We start from the raw sequence: 21,257 nt of genomic DNA, 5'->3' as shown, positions 1-21,257 counted from the left end.
TTAAATAGGGCGGCTGGGAGAGGGCTCACAAAGGTGACCTTTGGACAGACATGAAGCAGTAAGCCAGGCAGCACTAGGGAAACATCCTAGGCAGAGAGAAATGGCAGTGCAAAGGCCCGGAGGCAGGAGTATACCTTCCCCATGGAGCAGCAGCAAGGAGGCCCAGGGGCTAAAAGGGAGGGAGCCAAGGTGGAGGATTGTGGGAGGATGTCAGGGCAGAGCGCGGCAGGGCCCATCTTGTGCAGGGATCTGTCACAAGGACATCGCATCCACTCTGAGCAGGGTGATATGCCTTTTGAGCAGGGAAGGCAAGATCTGACTTAGGTTTTAACAGGATTGCTGGGGCTGCCGGGTTGAGACTAGTCTGAGAAGGTCGGGTAGACCAGGGGGACCAGCTTGAGGGCTTTAGGGAGAGTTTAAGTGAGGGGTGGTGGGGAATTGGTTAGGGTGGAGAGACAGATCAAAGTCTGGATGGACTTTGAAGGAAGAGCTAACAGGATTCACTGAGGGATAGGATGTAGTTGCAAGAGAGAATGTTGGCGTCAAGGACGATCCAAGGTTTGGAGCCTGGATGGCTGGGAGAGGGGGTTTCCACTCACTGAGATGGGAGGGACAGTGTCGGAGGGGCAAGGGTGGAGGGTAGGACGGGGAGCTCACTATTGGATGTGCATGTTCGAAATGCATACTAGACAGAAGGTGGACATGTGGAGCGGGCGGTTGGAGTCCGGCGTTCCAAGGGGTGATCTGGATAGAAATAAACCTCTGAGAGTGATTAGGTGGCATTTAAAACCATGAGATCTCAAGGGAATGATGGTGGATGGTAAAGAGGCCATTGCTTTAGAGCAGAACCTGTGATTTCAGTTGTTCAGGTCATGAACGGTGGCCGATGACCTGTGCTCCAGCTACCCCCATGTCACCGTAGGCCACCTGCAGCCCCAGCACCCCTCCTCCAGGATCATTTGCCAGGCTAGCACAGGGCAGGCCATATGGGAGGCCATTAATTGGGCTTATAAATAGAGAACCAAGGAGGGGCAGGCTGCAGCCCCATCACCTCTAAACTTCTTGACTTTTCATGGAAAAGTGGTGTCATTTTGTCATTTCATTCCTTGATGAGGCTTAAATTTCAGCTTTCGGGAAACTGACAGAGAGGCTGGGATGGGTGCCTAGGGCTATCGATGCTCGTGGGGCTTTATGTAACTCAGACCTTTTCCCCACAGCCGTTTACAACTCTGGCCTCTGTAGGTGGTGCCAGTAAGATTAAGTATTTAGCGCCCACTACATCTTGTGCTCAGTATTTCTGACAAAATGTTTCCTGCCTCCATGACAATCCCTCAGTAAACAGAAAGCCTTGCAGGAGGAGGATGAGCTGCGTGGCCGCAGGAGCCAGCGGGCTGCTCAAGGACCCCCTTCCTCTCCTGTTCCTTTTTAATAATTAGCCTGGCCGAAGTTCCTCTTCACTGATCTACTTTTCCCTAAAAATTGCTCCCAAATACTTCTTTGAGGTCACTGTGTAAATGCCCAAGCAGGAATCAGGGAGTAGTGCAAAATGTCAGCCTGCCCCAGTTTTATTAGATTTGATGCCATCAGGTCCAGCCATTTCTCCAGGACAATGGGGAAGGACTTTTTAAGGAAGGGCCTGACTCCTAGACGGCCAATGCCCAGATCACAGGGACTGTGCGCTTAGCCCAGCCTTTCAGATAAGAAGCCTCAGGGGGTCTCCCAGCCACCCATGCCTGCACAGTGCTGGCAGTGGAACACCAGAGCTGGGGGATGTTCCTCTGCCCCTACTACCTTCTTTCCTGCTCTAGGGAAGATATCTTCCCCATCACCAGATGGAGAGGGTGGCACCAGTACCCCCTCAGAATCCTTCCCACCTGCTGACTAGTGGCCAGAGGGTGGCTTTGAGCCCCCACGGAAGTGCCACAGAAGCATCTACCTCATCTACCCGACTCTAATTCTCAGCTCAGTTCCTGCTCCCCACCCCTTCCTCCTAGAGATACACGGACAATACCTCTCACATTTTTTCCTGCTCCTTCAACAGATTTATTTCCCCCAGCCAGGGGCAAAGCTGAAGGCGGGGGTGAACCTTGAACAGGCTTAAGTCGTGTCGGGCAAGGCATCAGCCAGCCTTCTGTCACAGCAGTGATGGAAAGACGGGCTGAGCGGGGAGAGCTAGGTTGAAGGGCCACCTAGAGGCAAGAGCTGAGGCCCTCAGCTAAACTCCCACCTGGCAAACCCAGGCTCCGCAGAAGGCCCCCGAAGAGAGGGAAGGGTCTTAGGCCAGGAAGCGGTAGGCTTCGGCTGCTGGTCCCAGAGACAGGGGCTCTGGTTGAGCCAGGGGGTTGACCTTCAGGAGCTACTGCTTGGGGTGGTGGGTAGCGAGAAAACTTGGAAGCAGAGGGAAGTTTGGGGACGTTCTTCCCAGAATAGCTTTAAAAATAGGACAGCTATACAAACCACCTAGGATGATTGAAAGCCGGTGGGATTGAAGCAGATGCCCTCTGGAGAGGCCTGTCAGACCCGGAGTTCGTCAGAACTCTGTAGGTTTTCCTGATCAGCAGATCTCTGAATGCAGCTTAGGACGTTCCTTCCCCCAGGCCCCTTGTGTATATTGCATTAGAGTCGGTATCTGACAGAGAGTAGACCCACAAACATCTGTGGATGGAGGGATAGAGGGATGGAGCGATGGAGGGAGGGGTGGAGGGAGGTAGGGATATTGTGTGTACTGCATTAGAGTCAGCACCTGACAGAGAGTAGACCTACAAACATCTGTAGATGGAGGGTGGGAGGAAGGCAGGATGGATAGACAGATGAATGGAAGGAGGGAAGGAAGGATGGCATACAGATGGATGGACAAATGAATGGATGGGTGGTTGGTTACAGACTCCAAATTAGCCGCCTAGAGTCCATGACAGTGATCATGGAAATCACAAGTGGTCAGTTCTGTCTTTATTTCCTGTGTGGCGTCACCTGATGTTACTTCTGTGTTAGGATGAAGCCATGTTTTAGAAGCAGGTGGCATTACTCCTGGCCAGGTATTGTGATCCTCAGCTGGCAAGGTTGCCTTCTCCTGGAAGGATGACCTGTCCAGCCATGACGTAGTTGCTGGAGGGAGCCCCACAGAGCAGGGATGCTGCCCTGAGCCCCTAGGTAACTGCTGTTCTCTGCCCGCATCCCCTGCACCCTGCTTTTGGGCCTCAGCTTCTCCCCCAACCTCATTTCCCCAAGGTCCTCAGCTCCCAGATATACAGGTTCCTGGCCTTATGATAACTTGCAGTTGTTGAGAAATGGGCCGTCTCCCGGGCTACCACAGATGTGAGCCTGTACATCCTCTTCTCATCTAGCCAGGAGTGTTCTGAGGGAGTCCCCAGAGTAAAGGAAGGCTGCACTGAATTCTCCCATTTAATGAAGATGTTCACTGAGGGGGGAAAAAAAATCACTTCTTAGTTTTATTTATTGATTTATTTATGTTTCTTAAAATGGCTTGGAAAGAGGTGCCTGTGTTTTCTGGACTCATTCGGATAGGTAGGTCCTATTTTCCCTGGGAGCTTACTCACCTGGAAGGTATGAGCAGCTCTCGTTCCGCTAGATCCCCAGAATGGGATTCGGCGCTGGGGGATGCACCACTTCTTTTTTGTTGCTTTGATGACTCAGAATTCTGTGTGGGGAAGAATTTCAGACTGTTAAGAGAAACCCTCTCTCTTTGTGTAAATGTTTAATGGAAAATGGGATTTTCTCCCCCAAAAGAATGGAGCCTTAACCATCCATGCCTTGGGAAAGCCAACTGTTTGCCATCCACAGTACTAAGCCAGGTGCCATGTTTCAGGTGTTGGCAGTTACTGGAACTGGAGGCGTAGGGCAGGAGAGGGAAACACCCCTGAAAGACCAGTTTTGAAAATGGCAAACATTTTTCACCATTCTGTTTTTGGGGTTTTTTTTCTTTAGCTTTCCAATGAGTGAGGGTCTATGCACAAGAAGAAGGGCCTAGCTGGAGGTGGTTAGAGCAGAAAGCAGCTTATCGATGTGGGCATGATTATAAGGAAGAGGCCATCTTGACTTCCATTGATGCCCCATGCACACCCGCCCCGTACACTCAGACACGTGCGCCCCACAGCCTCCCCAGGGCTGACATGGGGAGAAGGACTTAGGCTTAGAACAGGGCTTGCCTCCTTTACAGACTCGTGGCTTCTGGACTATTCGTAAGCACACTCTTCCCTTTCACTCCCTTGGGTTGCTGATGCGAGGGACTTGTGCAATGGGAATTGTTTCGCCCAATCTCACTGCTTAAAAGTCTGAGTTGGAGACCTACAGTTTCCTTAGGGCCATCCTTTATGGTGCTCAGTCCTCTTCTCTGGTGGCTGGAGTCAGAGGTGGCCAGCCCAGAGCAAAAAAGAGACATGTCAGCAGCCTGTACCCACTGCCTTCCCTGCCTGGATCCCCAATATCCTTGTCAAAGGCCCCCATGGACTCCGGGGCCTCCTGTGATGGGCCGTCCTAGAGAGGATTTCCCGTAGTGCTAGCCCATGAGGAGTATCTAAACTCTCCCTAAGTTTCCTCCCTTCCAACCTCACCTGTCTGAAGTCCTGTTTTTCCTCCTAGAAGTGCGCGTTTCTGATGGGTTGAGCTGTGCCAGCGTGATTTGCGGTTGATGTTTTACCCTGTGGTGTGACTGGGGAGTTCCTGAGAAACAGAGCCTCGTCCTAGAGGTGTGGTGCTAATGGGGCAACCTCAGGCACTGTGGCATGCTGGTGGGTGCCGGGGATGCTCTAGGGCAAAGGGGAGCCTTTGGGATCACTCCACTGAGGCCCACGCTTCTGGGCCTGCAGCTGGCCTCTCCTCTGTAGGACGGGAATCAGGCATTCAGATCTTAGAGTATCTATGAGAGGTAGTAGGGCACATCATATGAACCCATTCTCCAGACATGGCTCAGCAAGGCCAAATGACTTGCCCAAGCTTGCAGAGTGCTGTCTGCACTTTCCCTGGATGTTTACCACGGAAGCAGAGTCTTCTGCGGTGGGCAGAGCTGGGTCACATGAAGGCAGACCACTCCAGTCCTCCCACATAGTCAGAACATCACATGTCACCTGGGTAACACTTCCTCCGCCTGCAGCAGAGCCAGCGCCACGAGGGGCTGGCAGGGGGGCGAGGAGGTGCCAGACACGCTTGGTACCTCCAGCTTCCTGCCCTTTCTTTCCGCAGACCTGTGAGCGAGCTGGCAGCTGGCGTTATTTTTATCTGGGGACACTGGCGTAGGAGGTATTTGTCAGTGTCATCTGGTAAACGCGGTTGAATTATCTGTTGTCCAAGGCACCCCCAAATAAGTAGTGTTAAGTGTGCTAAGCTGCTCACATTTAAAAATACAGTCAGACTGATGAAAGATAGGTTGCTCATGGTGCTGACATCACAACCTAAGCGCAGAGCCCAAGCTTTATTTTTACCCTCTTGGGTTTTTGGCTCATCACACATAAGGACTTACGCTTTTTTTAAAATCATAATTCTGTGTCTGTAATTCACAAGGGGGAAAATGGCCACAGTCTGCAGACTGAACACAGGAGCAGCTTATATACACTGCTACTGGGCTCAGTTAGCACGAGCTCCATTCTGGGTCCAGTGAAGTAGCTACTTGGCGTGCAGGTGTGTCATGTGTAGCCCCCAGGAGGTTTCTAAAGACAGTTTCAAGGGTGCCCCCTCATAGGCCTTACAGTAGAGAGGAGAGTCCCTCACTGCACTGTTTTCCAGTGTTATTCAAATGCCTCTGAGTCTTGCTCTATCCTAAGAAATTGCCCTGTGGGAGGGTAGGGGCGGGAGTGTGCAAGGTTGTTGCTCCAGGGCGTGGGTCTCAGCTGGGGCTGGTTTTGTCCACTTTGGAAATATCTGGAGACGTTTTTGGTTTCCACAACTGGAGGTGAGGGGGATGGGGGCTGTGACTGGCATCGAGTAGGGGGAGGCCTCCAGTGCACAGGACAGCTCCTCACAAAAGAGAATAATTCAGCCCAAAATGTCCAGAGTGCCACGATTAGGCAAGCTTGCTCTAGCAGATGGCGCCTCTTCCCACCACCCAGCATGTGGTTCGACAGGAGGTGCCTGATCAGCGTGACCACGGATGGGGAAAGTGAGCGGTGCTGGCAGCCAGCAGCCCTTAGGCACCTGGATCAATTTAGGAAGTGTCTGTTGAGCTGTCTACCTTGTGCAAGACCAGGTCCAAGGTGGACTTTAAGGGGCTGATGACCAAGGTGTGGTATCCATCCGTCAAGACCAACCACCCGGTTTTGTGGAGCAGTCTCAGTTCACCAGGTGATTTTTATATCCATTGTCTCGTTCAATCTTCACCACCACTCATGAGCCTGATGGGACAAGTGTAATCAGCCCCATTTTGTAGATGACCAAACTGAGCCCCAGATAGGTGAATAACTTGCCCAAGGTCACATAGACCCAAAATGGCAGGTCTTCTGGTCTTTTCACTAGATCATCTCTTAGTAAGGAGAACCCAGCCCTTTCCGATCTCAGAGCTCCCTCTTCTCTCCTGGGTCATGTCAGATCGCATGTTGATGAGGAATCATTCCTTTCTTCCATCCACCTTATGAGTGGAACCCTGAATAAGAACAGAATGAGCTTCCCCTCTTAGCATCCACCTTTTTCCCTAAGAAACTTCCCTTTACAGCCCAATCTAGAATCATCTTGTGTTCATGCCCTCTCTGACCTTTTACCAAGACCAAGCTCAGATCCAGCAGGGAAGTTACCTACTGACTACCCACTGGTGTAGGGGTCAGAAGACTGCCTCGCCTGTGCCGTCAGAGTATCTCCTGCCTGGCACTGCATTGCGTCCGAGTTCCCCGTTCATGTATTCAGTTAACACAGCCAGTACTCACTGAGGGCCTACTTTGTCCTGGTCACTGGATGTGTATTGGTGAATAAAGCAGACAGAGTTCCCCTGACCTCATGGCACTTGTGGCCCAAGTGGGAGAAGCAGTCACTGGCACATCAACCAACAGGTGTCTAATTCCAAGTTGTGGTGTATGCTATGAAGAAGAACAAATAATACAGTGAGGGGCAGTATCGAGAGCAGAGGAGCTGCTTAGAGAAGTCAGGAGGCCTTTGGGAGAAGAAGACAAGAAGGCGAGAGCAGAGTGTCCCCAGGCCTGGTGAGAGAAGCTTGCGGGAGACCCCGGTATGCACGGAGACAAGGTGGATTTTTTCCCCTGACTCTTCCACTATTTCACAGCACAGCCACCATCAGAGATATCTTGAGGGCCTCCTCTCAGATCGAGTCAACAAGAGCGCGCACACTGCTGTTTTGTACGCAGCTCTACTCTCTGGCAGATACCTGAGGAAGGCAAGGAAGAGGAGAGAGACTCCAAGAGGCTTCCAGTCTAGCCGAAAGAATAAAACATCTCCTGAAACTCATGCTTGCCAGAACGTCAGCTCCCAGTGGAGGGCTCCCCTCCCCGACGCCCCTGCCCTTCTGACTCAGTCACCTGATGTCCATACCACTCACTTTTCTCCCTCCTCCCTAGAGGGACAGACACCATCACTCTTGTCCGGCTCTAACTCCCAACGCACCCTGGCCAAGGAGACAGGCTATCCCATCACACCTGGCATAGATGTCCTTGGGCCCTGACTTAGGAAGGCCAGGGAAACGAGGAGGGGACAAACATCCTTTGAGTATCTCCCCGGCCAGGCAATTTTCATTCTCATTGTCCCTGTTCCCCTTTCCCACACGGGGAATATGAAACTGTGGGAGGTCTTGGGGCTTCCCAGGTCCAAGGGCTGGCTGGGAGTTGGCTCATCCAGGCCTGTCTGGCTTTGGAGCCCATTGTGCCTACTCTTGACACACCAGTGGTTTTCAAACATTTTTAGCAGCAGGGTTATTTTTTCCAAACTCGATTTTGGGCATACCCTCAACCATGTGAAACAGATCCGGCAGAGGGGCAGTGCCTACAATCAAGGCCCTGCAAGTCTGCTCACCTGATCACCCATCATCCACCCCCACATGTAGCCCGAGACTCCTTAGAAGAACATGAGGGTCTGCGGCCCGGAACTCACAGCTCATCAAGAGGGCCTGAGTGCTTCCTTCAGGGCCACCCCCACCCTGCAGCCCTGGACACAGAGCAGACATCAAGTCCAGATGGGTAGGACCAAGGAATGGCATGTTGGAACAGTGAGACCCGTTCAGAAGGAGCCTGATGCAAACAGCTTCATCCATGCCTTGCAGAAAATAACAGCCTTGACAATCGCTTCCACTTCCCTCTCCCCATACTGTCTCCAGAGGCAGGACAGGAGCCAGGGTCCGCATTTCACAAATGGGGCAATTTTTGGCTTTCCCTGAGCCCCGTGGACCTTGTGTCCTTCTTGTCTATCCCAGCTCCCCTTTGTGTGCCCTATACATGGCTGTTGCTTAACTGTCGTCCAGTAAACATTTTGGCATACGACTTGATAAAAGATGTGTGCATCCCAGTTACAGCTTCCCTGAGGGATAATGCCCCGTAAATGTTAGTGCGCTCTTGAAGACTTCATCTGTGGCAGAGTTTAAAGTCTCGGGTGGATTTGGGCTTCAGGCTGAGTCATTCTGGAATCCCCATTATAGGCCAAATCTTTTCATGAACATTTCAAGGGGTTTTCTCAAATTCTATAAATAGTTTAATAACGCCTGTGTAATCATCTATTTTTATCGTCAGCCTTCCAGACAGTTTCAGAAGTAATGAGGCTGTTCATTGAAAGTAGGATTTCACAAGTCTTCAGTTTCTGATTGCTTCCAGAGCATGGCCTGTGGGCCTGGCCCTCAGCAGTGGGATCCAGAGAGTGTTTCTGCCAGGAGGAGGTGACCGGACTGTCCTGGTAGAACCTAGTCCAGGCAGAAACTCTGGGAGCAGACTCTAGGAATCTCCAGAAAGCTGGATAAGCTGGGTTCTGGCCTCAGTTCCCACTTTCCTCCGACAGAAAACCCGAGACAAGATACTTGTCCACTGTTTGCCTCATTTCTCACATTGCAGAATGTGGACATAGTAACCCTTTCTACTTAGGGAGGGCTCTGGCTTTTCCAGACGGTTTTCACGTCTGTTTCATCACTGTAGCACCTCGTTGACCCTGTGCAGGTCAGATCATCTCGTTCCATTTTATAGATGAGGACACAGAGGCACAGACAACAATTAGCCCGATAGTCACACAGTGACTTGCCCAAACTAGTTTTGTCCTTTTATTTTGCAGTCAGCTTGCTCCTGGAGCTGAGGCCAGAGTGAGCACGGCTGCCTCCCTCCCCACAGAGAGCTCTGCATGATGGATGAGACCTACCTGTGCTGGGGCAAGACCCTGGTGAAGAGCTGCCTCCAAGTCCACAGCCACTGTCTGGGCAGGACGGCAGCCAAGCAGGGAGAAGCCCCAATTCTGCAGAGCCCACCTGGGCGCTCTCGTCTGGGGGCACCTGCAGGGACATGCAGGGCAGACAGGCAGCTGTCCTCTCTACAGCTGGGCCTTTTCAAACTGGACGAGTATACGGGGAGAAAGAGCACCCAAGCAGAATCAGAGACCTGGGTTCCAGCCCTATCAGCCTCGGAAGGCTGGTCAGACGCCTGGACCTTGTCCTTCAGTGTGAGATGCTGTGTGGGGTAGAGCCAATAATACGGGAAATGCTTGCAAAACGGAAGTGCTGTGTAATGTTTGGTGGCACAATTACACCAAAATCAAGCAGGCAGCAGATGAGGCCAGGGTGCCAGCACCGGCATCGTTGACTAAGTGCCTGGTGACTGAGGGCTCCCTAGGGCTGTGGACTTCAGTGCTCTGGCTCTCCTGTGCCTGGTCAGTGGTACCTGTGTCTATCTGAGGCTGAATGAGCCCTGTGACACCCTGCTTGGAGGAATTCCTGCTCATCCACCCATACTCCTATCTGTCAGACAGTCCAGCCTTCTCTTTCTGCTCAGGCTGAAAGCAAATCTTCCAGCCTCTTCTGAGGGCTTTTCAAGGCCACAGCCACAGCAGGTGCTGGCTCCTCCTCGCCTGAGAATGAGTCTTCACGCCTGCATAAGTGTGAGACAGAATTCCCACTGAATCAGCCCAACTTCTCAGCTTCTCCCCACTGCACCCCAGCGCCGCTCTCCCCACCCCGCTCCTACGGATCAGCAGAGCTGAGCCTACCTGACCTGATTATGCCAACCCAGAAATATTCTGGGTGCTCACATCCTGGGAAGCTTGGAAAATGTCTCCAGAATGTTCGAGATTCAACCGGAAGTGGCTGATAGCAGTTACCAGCTACGGTGTGTTCCCTTTACCTGGGGCTAAGTGCCAGGGAGAGTGGTCAGTCACAGAGAACGTCTCTATTTATTTTTTTTAATTAATAATAGCTAAAGGGCCAGCATTTGGGACAGGATTTTCCCGTCTAATAATTAGAGCAGATTCAAGATCATCCCAATAATGCCACTCTCTCTGCATTCTTTTGGGTGGGACTCAAAGGGCAGTAGTCACTGCCAGCACATAGGGAATTCGACACAATGGTCAGGAGTTTCAGGCACGGGTGAAAGCCACACGGATGGTCCCAGGCCAGGGTCTGTGTTTGCAGTGGGCAGCTGTTGTCTCTGTCTGTGGTCTGGGGTTCCCTCACAGGCCTGCCCGGCCCCAGAAGGGGCCACATGACTTGGGGCAGGCCAATCAGGCAATCCCATCTCCACATCCACAGTGATTGGTCTGAGGGATGGTCATGTGACAAGCAGGGCCAATCAGAATCCTTCCCTGAGATTTGCAGGTTGGACGCTAGGAGAGAGGAGGTCTGTCTTCCTTTGGCTCAGGAGCTGTATGATAGAGCCTGGGAGCTATGACAGCCATCTTTGCCATTGCAAAGGCAGACCCCGGCAGGAGAGAAAGTGATTGACTTGCACAAAGCCCAGACAGGCAGAGGCTGGAGCAGGGGCGACCATCATTGTTTGAGCCCTGTGGACTGGCTGTGTCCTTGGACCACCACCCCCATACATCCCCCCTACCCCCGCCCCCATGTAAGCCAGTTCAGGCCCTGTATGCTTAAGCTAGTTTGAGAGGGCTGCTGTCATTTGCAGCTGAGAACGCTATCTAATAGTGTCTGAGGGCAGAGCAGAGGGGAGCAGTGGAGTGACCAGGTCTTTGGCATCATGTGGGCGGGTGTCCAGGCCATGGCCCAGGGAGGTCAGGGACACTCAGGGAAACTTCCAGTGGGAAGAACATGTCCAAAGGCAGGGAGCAGTGCAGGGCCCAGTGGACATCAGAACTCAAGGGAAGCAACCAGGCCTGGGACGGAGGCTGCAGCCCTATGCTCTCACCAGCCTCTGGGGCACCTTCTCCCTCCGGGCAAGATGGGGAGCGACAGCAGACTATTGCCAGACCGGAAGTGACCTGGGGGTCAGATTCTCGCTGTTCCAGAGTCGAGGTACGGCTGAATCCCCAGGGCCAGGCATCAGAGCCCAGCAGGACTGAGTCAAGGTTGGTGGCCGTGGCCACAATGTGGCTGTGATAGCCAGCTGTGGCACACCCCTTGGCTGGGGCTGCACACAGCCTGCCAGAAGGAGGGGGCAGCCAGGACTGGGGCCGGCTTTGGTGGATAGGATGACTCTGGATACAATGACCAGGAGGTCTCTGTGCCACTTTTTAGACACCTACTGTGTGCCAGATACACTGCACATGTCACTCCTTGGTGCCAAGGAGGTCTGTCTGACCCAGTCAGAGTGACACCAAGACCTGGGTGATCCTTTCATGATGCTGCCCAGAGTGGGTGGGTGAGAGGCAGGGCCCGTGGGCTGCTGCCCAAGGACTGCCCGAGACACAGATGCTGACCAGATAGCCCTTTCTCCATTCCCCGCCTCTCCTGACACCAGGCTTTGCTGGAAGCACACCCACCTAGCCTCAGCCTACCCTCCTTTCCCACTGCCCAGCCAGCAGTCCTGATCCCTGGCTCCCAGCCCCATTCCGTCCTCCTGCCCAGGGCCCAGGGATCAATTATTCCATCACAGAGAAAGGGCCTGGTGTCTCACTGATCAGTTCTTTTTCGTCCTAAGTCACAGAAACCAACTTAAAGTGGCTTAACATCCCTGAATCCTTTTTCATAAGGATTCAGAGGTGTCGCATGGAGCCCAAAGTTCCCAGGAAATGGCACGTGTAGGGTTCTCTCTCCGTCCGGGAGTGATTGATCTGCTGTGGTGTCTCCAGATGCCCCACTCCAGACCAGTTCTAGGCTTGGGAATTCCTCTGCCTCTGCCTCTGCAACCAGTTGCCAAGAAAGGACCACACTACCTTCTCTGAGGTAGAGGCTCCTGTCCTGAGGTCCCCCAAAATGATAATGACTGGGTGGTGCAGGAACTTTCCAGAAACTACCCAGGGCCAGTTCCTAGCCATGGTGGGTAAGCAAGCAGGCCCTGGTCTGGGGGATAGGGACAGAGGAGTGAGGGGGAAACGGAGGAGGAAAGCCTGCCCATGGGCTTCCCATGGCTGTGGCAATCACCACTGTGGGACAGTCTGACTGAAGGGGAGGCTCAAGGCTGGGGAGGAACAAGAGAAAAGTCACAGACGGCCCCGTCATAAGGGCCGACTCTGCCGAATGGCATGGCCTTACTTGACACAACCTTGAAAAGGGAAAAAATGGCCCAAATAAACAAAGGAAGCTCACCCAATGATAAAAATGTTACCCGCAAAAGTGAAACAAATGCTATGAAATGGCCCTGGAGCGGGGACCAGGGCTGGCACAGAGTAGCGAGAAACTATATACCTGGGGAGTGAAATGACAGCCACAAATGAAAGAAAAGGCGAGTTACGCAAATGTATTCTCTGCTCTCAAGTCTTGGTTAAAGAGAAGAATGGTGCAGCCTGTTCCCCTTAGAGAAGAGATATCTCATCACTTATCATGGAATGTTTTCCCATCCAGGCCACACACGTTCACTGAGTGCCTACTGTGAACCGGGTACCATTCTAGAGGACATAGTCATGTGACACACAAGATCCCTGACCTGGTGACACTTTCTTTCCAGAAAAGGGTCAGATCAGCAACAAAAATAGGACCTGATATAGGTGATAAGAGCAAAGAGGCAAATGTAACAGGGTCTGGATGCTTGGCCCCGGGGTGGCTATTTTCGAGAGGCAGTTAGGGGAGGCCTTCCCGAGGAGCTGACAGTGGAGCAGGAACCTGAAGGAAGTAAAAGTTTGGGCTGAATAAAAAAATAGAGCACCTTCTATTTGAAAATGACTTTCCTCTTTCCAATATAAAGAATTCTGTCAAATGCTCTTTTTAAGCCCTCCAACCAATGGCCTGAGAGAAGAACTGGGGACCAAATCATTGCTGCTGGGCTGTCACCAGGCCTCCCAGTACCCATCCCTCCCACGTCTTATCCCAGCCTCTCCAGGAAAAAGAAACTTCCTGCCAGCAGTAAAGAAAAGTGCACTTTCTCCTCCCCACTGGGGGGATGGCAGCAGCAGCCACCTCTGCGCGCAGAAACAAGCCAGAGTCACCGGGGAAGCAGAGCATGGATGGGCAATACACTGTGATCCTTGTGCCTTTCCCCCTCCCTTCTCTCAGGGCAGCATCTCCCTGCTGTGGCTGCCGGCCGCTGGGGTGGGGGTGTTTTCCTCCTTTGCCTGTATGCAGCTGTTTTTGGCTTGACCACAGGATTCTATCATGCCAGAGTTCATGTGGTTATCCAGAGCGGGGAAGAATTTCCCAGAATGCCTTGAGAAACCTGAGACACTGAATGGCTTTCAGGGCTTATTGATGTGGCCGGTGCAGGAAATAGCAGTACGTCAATAAATAGTTTTAGGCAGGAAACGGGGCTTAAATGGTAGCCTTAAAGTTTGGGGAAAGGCACTAGGGGTTGCTGGGAGGGAAGCCTGCCAGTCAGATGAGAACCTGGAGCCAAATACCAGACTTTGAAATGGCTGCCACCCATCTGAGGCCCCTTGCTGGTTCTGGATGCAAGAGGTTGAGGTTGAAGGCAGAGCTAGGGACCCAGGGGATGGCTGGTTTTGGTTGGCAGAAAAGAGCTCCTTGTTCCAGAGGAAAAGCTGGCAGCCTACAACATGTGTGCCCAGAGGAGACATAGAGGCTGGGTTTTGGTGCCCTCTGGGCTGGGCATGTTCACAACTCATTTCCCCACCCTTCCAGTGAGAATCACCACTAGCTGGCACATCACACCAAGAGTTCCGCTGTCCTAATCAAAAAAAATCAAGGAAAAGGGCTGCAATCTGCCAGTTTCTTTTTAAGTAACTGTTTTTCCGATTATGAAAAGAAACATTCACAGAAAAGTAAAGAAATTCAGAAGATAATAAGTTAAAAAATAAAGGTCATCCATAATTCCACTATTGAGAAACAACTACTGTTAACCCTTTGGATATTTCTCATCTTTTTCTTTAAAAAAAAAAATTTATTCATGGGTGAGATTATATAGCACATGCAATTTTGATTTTGTTTTTTTTACTTAGCGTTATATAGCCATTTTCCTATGCTATTATAAACTTCTCGTAAACATAATTTTTTTTTTTTTTCCTGAGGAAGATTCGCCCCGAGCTAACATCTGTGCCAGGCTTCCTCTGTTTTGTATGTGGGTCGCCACAACAGTATGGCTGACGAGTGGTGAAGATCTGCCCCCAGGATCCGAACCTTCGAACTTGGTCCACCAAAGGGGAGCACACCGAACTCAACCACTAGGCCACAGGGCTGGCCCCATAAACATAATTTTTAATGAGTGCATGAATCATCATTTACTTAATCATTTCCCTATTGTTCGATGCTTAAGTTGTTGAATTTTGCATGCATTAAGCTTATTTTTCCTGTTATTTTTAATCATTTCCTTATGATAATTAGCTAGAAGTGTAATTACTGAGTCAAACAATAAGAACTCTTTGAAGGTTTATTTTAAGGTTTTTCAGCCACAACTAGAAGGACCCACAACTAAAAATATACAACTCTCTACTGGGGGATTTGGGGAGGAAAAAAAAAAGATTGGCAAGTTGTTAGCTCAGGTGCCAATCTTTAAAAAAAAAAAAAGATTTTTCTGGAAGGTGATGCCAATTCACACTGCCCATATATGAGCGTGCCTGTCACACTGTATCCTCAACAGCGTGGACAATTATCGGTTTTCAAGCTTTGCCAATATAGTGGGTGGGAAAAATGGTATTTTCATTCATTTGATTGCTACTAAGACTTAATTAATTTGGTTTCATATATTTATCAGCAGTTTATGTTTTGACATATGAATTATCTTTTAATGCCCTTTGCCCTTTTGTCCATGAGGGGCTTAGTCCTTTTATTAACAAACTTTAACAGGTTGTTCATATATTCAGACCATTACCCTTTGTCACATTTATTGCAGCTATTTTCCCCAGGATTTCCATTGCCTTCTAAATGTGTTTATAATATTTTGATGCATGCTTCTGTTGTGTTAATGTTGAAGGCTCTTCTCCATCCAGAAATTTGATACTCAGTTTAGTTTTCTTTAAGTTCTTATGGTTTGTCTTTTTTTTTTTTTTTTTAACATTTACCTCTTTATTCCATCTGGATTTCATCTTATGTCTCAGTGTCAAGGGAGAGTCTAAATTATCCCCCCACATAGATACTTAGACAGCTGTGCCTACATCGTTGCTTGAGTGAATAATGCTTCCTTTGCCACTGATTTGTGACCCTCCGAGGACCATGTGATAAATTCTACGGATGCCAAATTCATTTCTAGGCTGTCTGATCTACCTGTCCATTCTTCTGTCAGTTCCTCACCCTTTTAATTCTTAAAGCTTTAAGATAGATGAAAAGTAACGTACCAATTGACAAAAATTTACAATTTTGTTTTGATTTTAGCTATTTCCCCTATTATTCTTTCTAATTACTTTTAGGATCTTTTTTTTCAAGTGTCCATACCCTTTTCCTTCCAAAAAGTTCCCGTTGGAATATGAAATACCAATTGGTGTTAAATCTGTGAATTACTTCAAGAATTACCATCTTTACAATTCTGTCTACCCATTAAGGAGGGTTATATCTCTTCACTTGTTTAAGATTGTCTCTTAAATCTCTCAGTTTTGCAATTTCTTCATAGAAATCCTGCATTTTTTTTTTTTTTTTTTGAGGAAGATTAGCCCTGAGCTAAGTACTGCCAATCCTCCTTTTTTGGCTGAGGAAGGCTGGCCCTGAGCTAACATCTGTGCCAGTCTTCCTCTACTTTATATGTGGGACGCCTACCACAGCATGGCTTTTCCCAATGGTGCCATGTCTGCACCCAGGATCCGAATCAGCAAACCCCGGGCTGCCGAGAAGCGGAACGTGTGAACTTAACCGCTGCGCCACCGGGCTGGCCCCTGCACGTTTCTTAATAAGATCATTTAAGAATTTTTATTGCTTTGTTAAATGAGCTTTTGTACATTAAAATATCTCGCTAGCTAATCCTGTCCTAGAAAAGGTGTTCATTTTTGTATATTAATTTTGCATCTAAATACTCTCACTAATTACCTACTAAATTCTCTTGTTAATTCTAATCTTTATTGCAGAGTTCTCTTGGGTTTTTCATATATATATCAAATCATCTCATCTCTTTCCTTCCAAGGGTCATGGTTGTTGCTGCTGTTTGTTAATCAGGCCTATTGATGTAACAGATTACGTTTATAGATTTCCTGATACTAAATCATCCTTGCCTTTCTGGGATAAAATCTTCTTGGTTATAATGGATCTATTTGTTATATTTCATTTAGGACTTCCCCATCTATTCACATTAGAGAGATTGCCCTATAGACTTCCTTATTTGTAATTTACTATCATTATGAGATTTGGGTAATAAGGAACTGAAAAAGCCTATCTTTTTCTATTCTGGATCAGTTTACATAGCAGAGCAATTACCTAATTTTTTGAAAGTTTGAATCGGCTTAACTATAAAAGTCATAAGTTTAGAGACCTCCTTATAATAGGTAACTCTTTCAGAACTTTTCATTTTATTTTACGATTTTTAGTATTTTCTGACTTTTTATTTTTTTAGTAAAGTTTGGTGGTATTTATTTTCTAAAAAATCATCTATTTCATCATTTTTTCCAAAATCATCAGCATAGAGTTGTAAATAATTTTTATAATGCTTTTTTTATCTACTCCAGATCTGTTTTCATATATTGTTCATGTTTCTAATTTTGTTTGTTTATTCTTTCTTGATTTTTATATATAATTTTCTTTCTCTATTTTTTAATTAATTAATTTCTGACTTTATCTGTGTTACGTCCTTTCATATATTTCCTTAGTTGGTAGTTTTTTAATTTTTTGCGTTGGATGTATAGATTAACACCATTCAATAGAAGTATATATAATGTGATCTACATATGTAATTTTTAATCTCATAATATATTTTACTTTATCCAGTATATCCAAAATTTCAACATGTGATCAACATTTTTAAAATATGAGACATTTTATGTTTTTTTTTTCATACTAAGTCTTCGCAAACTAGTGTCTATTTTACACTGACAGCATTTCAGGTTGTGGAAGCCATGTTGTGAGCACTCCTGTGACCAGTGGCTGCCGTATTGCACAGCACAGGCCTAGAGGATGTATTTGCTTCCTTGTTTTAATAGCCAAAATACTGAAGACTATCAATTTACCTTTCATTGTAGCTTTGACCACATCCCACAAGTTCTTATAACTCTTTATTTCCTAAATAATCAATTATTGTATATTTGATTACATCTTTATCCCATCTTCCTTTAGGAGAATGTCTTGTAAACATCCAAGTAATCAGCTGTTTTTTTAAATTTTCTTCATTCTTGGTCCAAGTATGTAACTTGTAGAATTTCTGTGTTTTTCAAATTTATAGTAAAATCACAGCTTATAATGAGGCTCATTTCAATTTAGGCTTACTAATTATTTAAATCATCTGAGTAATTATTTTTTCTTAATTTAATCAGCCATGAAATACTAGTGGTTTCATTTCCCAACACTATTCTTTCCTTCTATTTTTTCTTATGTTTCAATAGCTTTTGTTTTGTGTATTTTGAGTCTATGCTATACAGTATATAACATTTTATATATGTATTATGGATTGTATTTTTATCTATATAAATAACTTTTTAATTTTATTTTATGATTGTTATCTTGAAAACTACTTTGATTTTACTAGTGTTTTAATTTTATTTTCATTTGTCCAAAATTTTTTTTTTTTTTTGAGGAAGATTAGCCCTGAGCTAGCTACTGCCAGTCCTCCTCTTTTTTTGCTGAGGAAGGCTGGCCCTGAGCTAACATTCATGCCCATCTTCCTCTACTTTATATGTGGCACACCTACCACAGCATGGCTTTTCCCAAGCGGTGCCATATCCACACCCGGGATCCGAACCGGCGAATCCCAGGCCACTGAGAAGCGGAACGTGCGAACTTAACCGCTGCGCCACGGGACCAGCCCCTCCAAAATTATTTTTACCCATCCATTTATTTTACATCTTCTGTTTTCAGTTCTGCTAGTGGTTACTCATGTTTTCTTTTAACATTTTTAAAGGCAATCTCTAACTTCTATTTCTCTATTTACCAAACTTAAAAAGAACCAGTAACCTGTGAATCCCTGTAGTCTAAATTATGAAATTTTGTGTGCTTGACAATCTCCTGGCCCTCTCCCACCAGTATTTATCAGTCTTTAGCAATTTAATCTTGGATTGTTAGTCACGCCTACTATACGATTCTTATTCAAATTACATTTAATAATTAGATATCTCTTCTTTCAAGGGTTATTTCCAGCTTCCGACTCCATCTTATTACCAAAATTATCATTACTTATTTTGACTTAAGCTCATAAGTCTACCTGGTTTCAGTTTTCGCTTCTGGTCCTTCTGTACCATTATTTCCTCAGAGTAGAGTAATAAATTTTGTTGGCTGGAGCGTGCATTCATTTGAGAAAGTTTTTAATTTTTTAAGTTATTTTTAGTTGTGGTAAAAAAAAGTAATAACGTAAAATTTACCATCTCAACCATTTCTTTTTCATTTTGGGGGGGTTTTTTGGTGAGGAAGATTGGCCCTGAGGTAACGTCTGTTGCCAGTCTTCCTCTTTTTGCCTTAGGAAGATTGCTGCTGAGCTAACGTCTGTGCCAATCTTCCTCTATTTTGTATGTGGGACGCCACCACAGTGTGGCTTGATGAGCGATGTGTAGGTCCACACCTGAGATATGAACCTACGAACCCTGAGCCACTGAAGCAGAGTGCACAAATTTAACCACTACTCCACTGGGCTGGCCCCATCAACCATTTCTAAGTGTACAGTTCAGTCGTTTTTTAAGTATAGTTGCATCATTATGCAGCTAATCTCCTAAACTTTTTCATCTTACAAAACTGAAACCCTAACTCCCTTGCCCCTCTCCCCAGCCTCTGGCAACCATTATTCTACTCTCTGTCTATGAATTTGACTACTCTAGATACCTATGTAAGTGGAATCATACAGTACTTGTCTTTTTGTGACTGGCTTATTTGACTTAGAATAATGTCCCCATGGTTCCTGTTGTAGCATCAGCATATAGACTGAATAATCTTCTTCTGTAGCATGTACCGCATTTTGTTTATACATTCACCCATCGGTGAGCACTTGGGTTGCTTCCACCTCTTGGTTATTATAATACTGTTGCTATGAACATGAGTGTGCAAGTATCTCTTCAAGATCTTGCTTTCATTTCCTTTGGATATATACCCAGAAGTGGAATTGTTAGGTCACATTGGTAATTCTATTTTTAATTTTTTGAGGAATCACCATACTGTTTTTCATAGCTGCTGCACCATTTAATTCAAGAGAAGCATGCAGATGGGACTTTCTAAAAAGGGTTTGCTTGTGTAGACTGTCTCTCTCTTGCTCTCACTTGTAGTTGGGTGTGTTCTTTTCGCCTCAAACATGTGAAGATGTTGCCTTGATGTCTCTGAATTTTAACATCAAATATGGAAGTATAAGGCCAACTATAGTTTTGTTCCTTTGTAAGAAACCTAGCCCTTTCTTCCCCCCTTCTTAGCTGTTTTTAGAATTTTTCCTTTTCCTTGAAATTAAAAAAGAAAATTTTCCTGCTAAGTATAGATAGTGGGGCCTGGAACATGGTGAACCCTTTTAGCTGAAGAGTTAGCTCTTTTGGGAGGTTTTTTTTGTTTGTTTTCAACTTAAAGTTTTTCTCTCTGGTCTCTTTGTTCCATGTATTCTGGTGTCTTTTTGAAAACCTCTATAATTCATAGGTTAGATGTCTACTTTGTCTTCTCTATCATTTTCTTTCCCTTTTTTCCCCATCTATTTATCTTTGTCTTCAGCTTTCTAGTCATTTTCCAAGTCTGCCTTATGTATGACTTTTTCTGCAGTATCCGTTCTATCCTTTACTGCCTCCAGTTCACATGTTCATTTTGCTATTGGATTTCTCATTTCCGTTGGTTCTCTCCTTGTCCAGTTCCCGTCTCATCCTTCATCTCAGCAGAAGGTTTTTTTTAGCTAATTGTGAGTCCTTCTGAATGCCTTTTCACACATCACAGAATCCCCCTTGTCGTTCTTACAGACATAAAAGCCCACGTTTTGTACTTGGGGTTTTTTGTTTTATTTACTTTTGGTTTATTGTAGTTAACATTTTCAGAGTTATGCATTTCCATTAGGTCCTCAAGATAATGCTCCCCTATACAGCCGTGCAGGATTTTTCCATGGACGCCATATTGCTTTTCTCCTCGCTCACCGTGGAAGGAGGGAGGCTCTGTGTGGTTTCGGTGTTAGCTGTGTGGATCATCTTTGGAATTGCTCAGTGTCTGCTGAGGTAGTAGTAGTCTCTGTCTCAGACCTAAAGCTGGTGGGTGGCTTCATGTGCACATCCCAAGTCCAATTTCCAACATTTAGCAGACGTTCAGTCTTCTGGTGAGCTCTGCTAGCCCAAAACCGAATCTTCTCTCCATGCCACTGATTATGAGGAGGAAACTGAGTCAAGCTGTAGTTCTTTGATCGGATGTAATCGTTGTTTTAAAACTTCAGTCCCTGTTTGCACTGCCCCAAGCCTTTTCCTGCTGCAAAGGGCTTTGCCTGAGAGCACTGCACCTCTGAGGACACAGGGAACCACCCCACATCCCTCTGCCCCTGAATCTCCAATGACTAAAGGAAGAGCATTGCTGATGGGAGCTGTCTTAATGCACAGGCACGGGGTTTGCTAGTAGTTATAGCCCCTGTCTACCAGCCAGGGGCAGACAGAGGGAGGGGCTGAAGCTCAAGCTACCTACCCATTTGCCCCCTGCCTTTGGTCTTCTGGGTTAGGGGCCAAGCTGCTCTGGGCAACTAGAGCTGTTTGGTGACAGCACTTTAGTTAGT

The 21,257-nt window shown here is 47.2% G+C and overlaps 1 protein-coding gene across 6 annotated transcripts in view; it reads left to right on the top strand.

Annotated features, from left to right (window-relative positions):
• The window catches only part of CTIF (cap binding complex dependent translation initiation factor), a 291,174-nt gene that overhangs the window by 222,157 nt on the left and 47,760 nt on the right, over positions 1-21,257 (top strand). The window lies entirely within an intron of this gene.

This window comes from Equus asinus, chromosome 7 (assembly GCF_041296235.1).
Source record: "Equus asinus isolate D_3611 breed Donkey chromosome 7, EquAss-T2T_v2, whole genome shotgun sequence".
NCBI classification, from domain to species: domain Eukaryota; kingdom Metazoa; phylum Chordata; class Mammalia; order Perissodactyla; family Equidae; genus Equus; species Equus asinus.
This window is presented reverse-complemented; position numbering and strand designations above follow the sequence as displayed.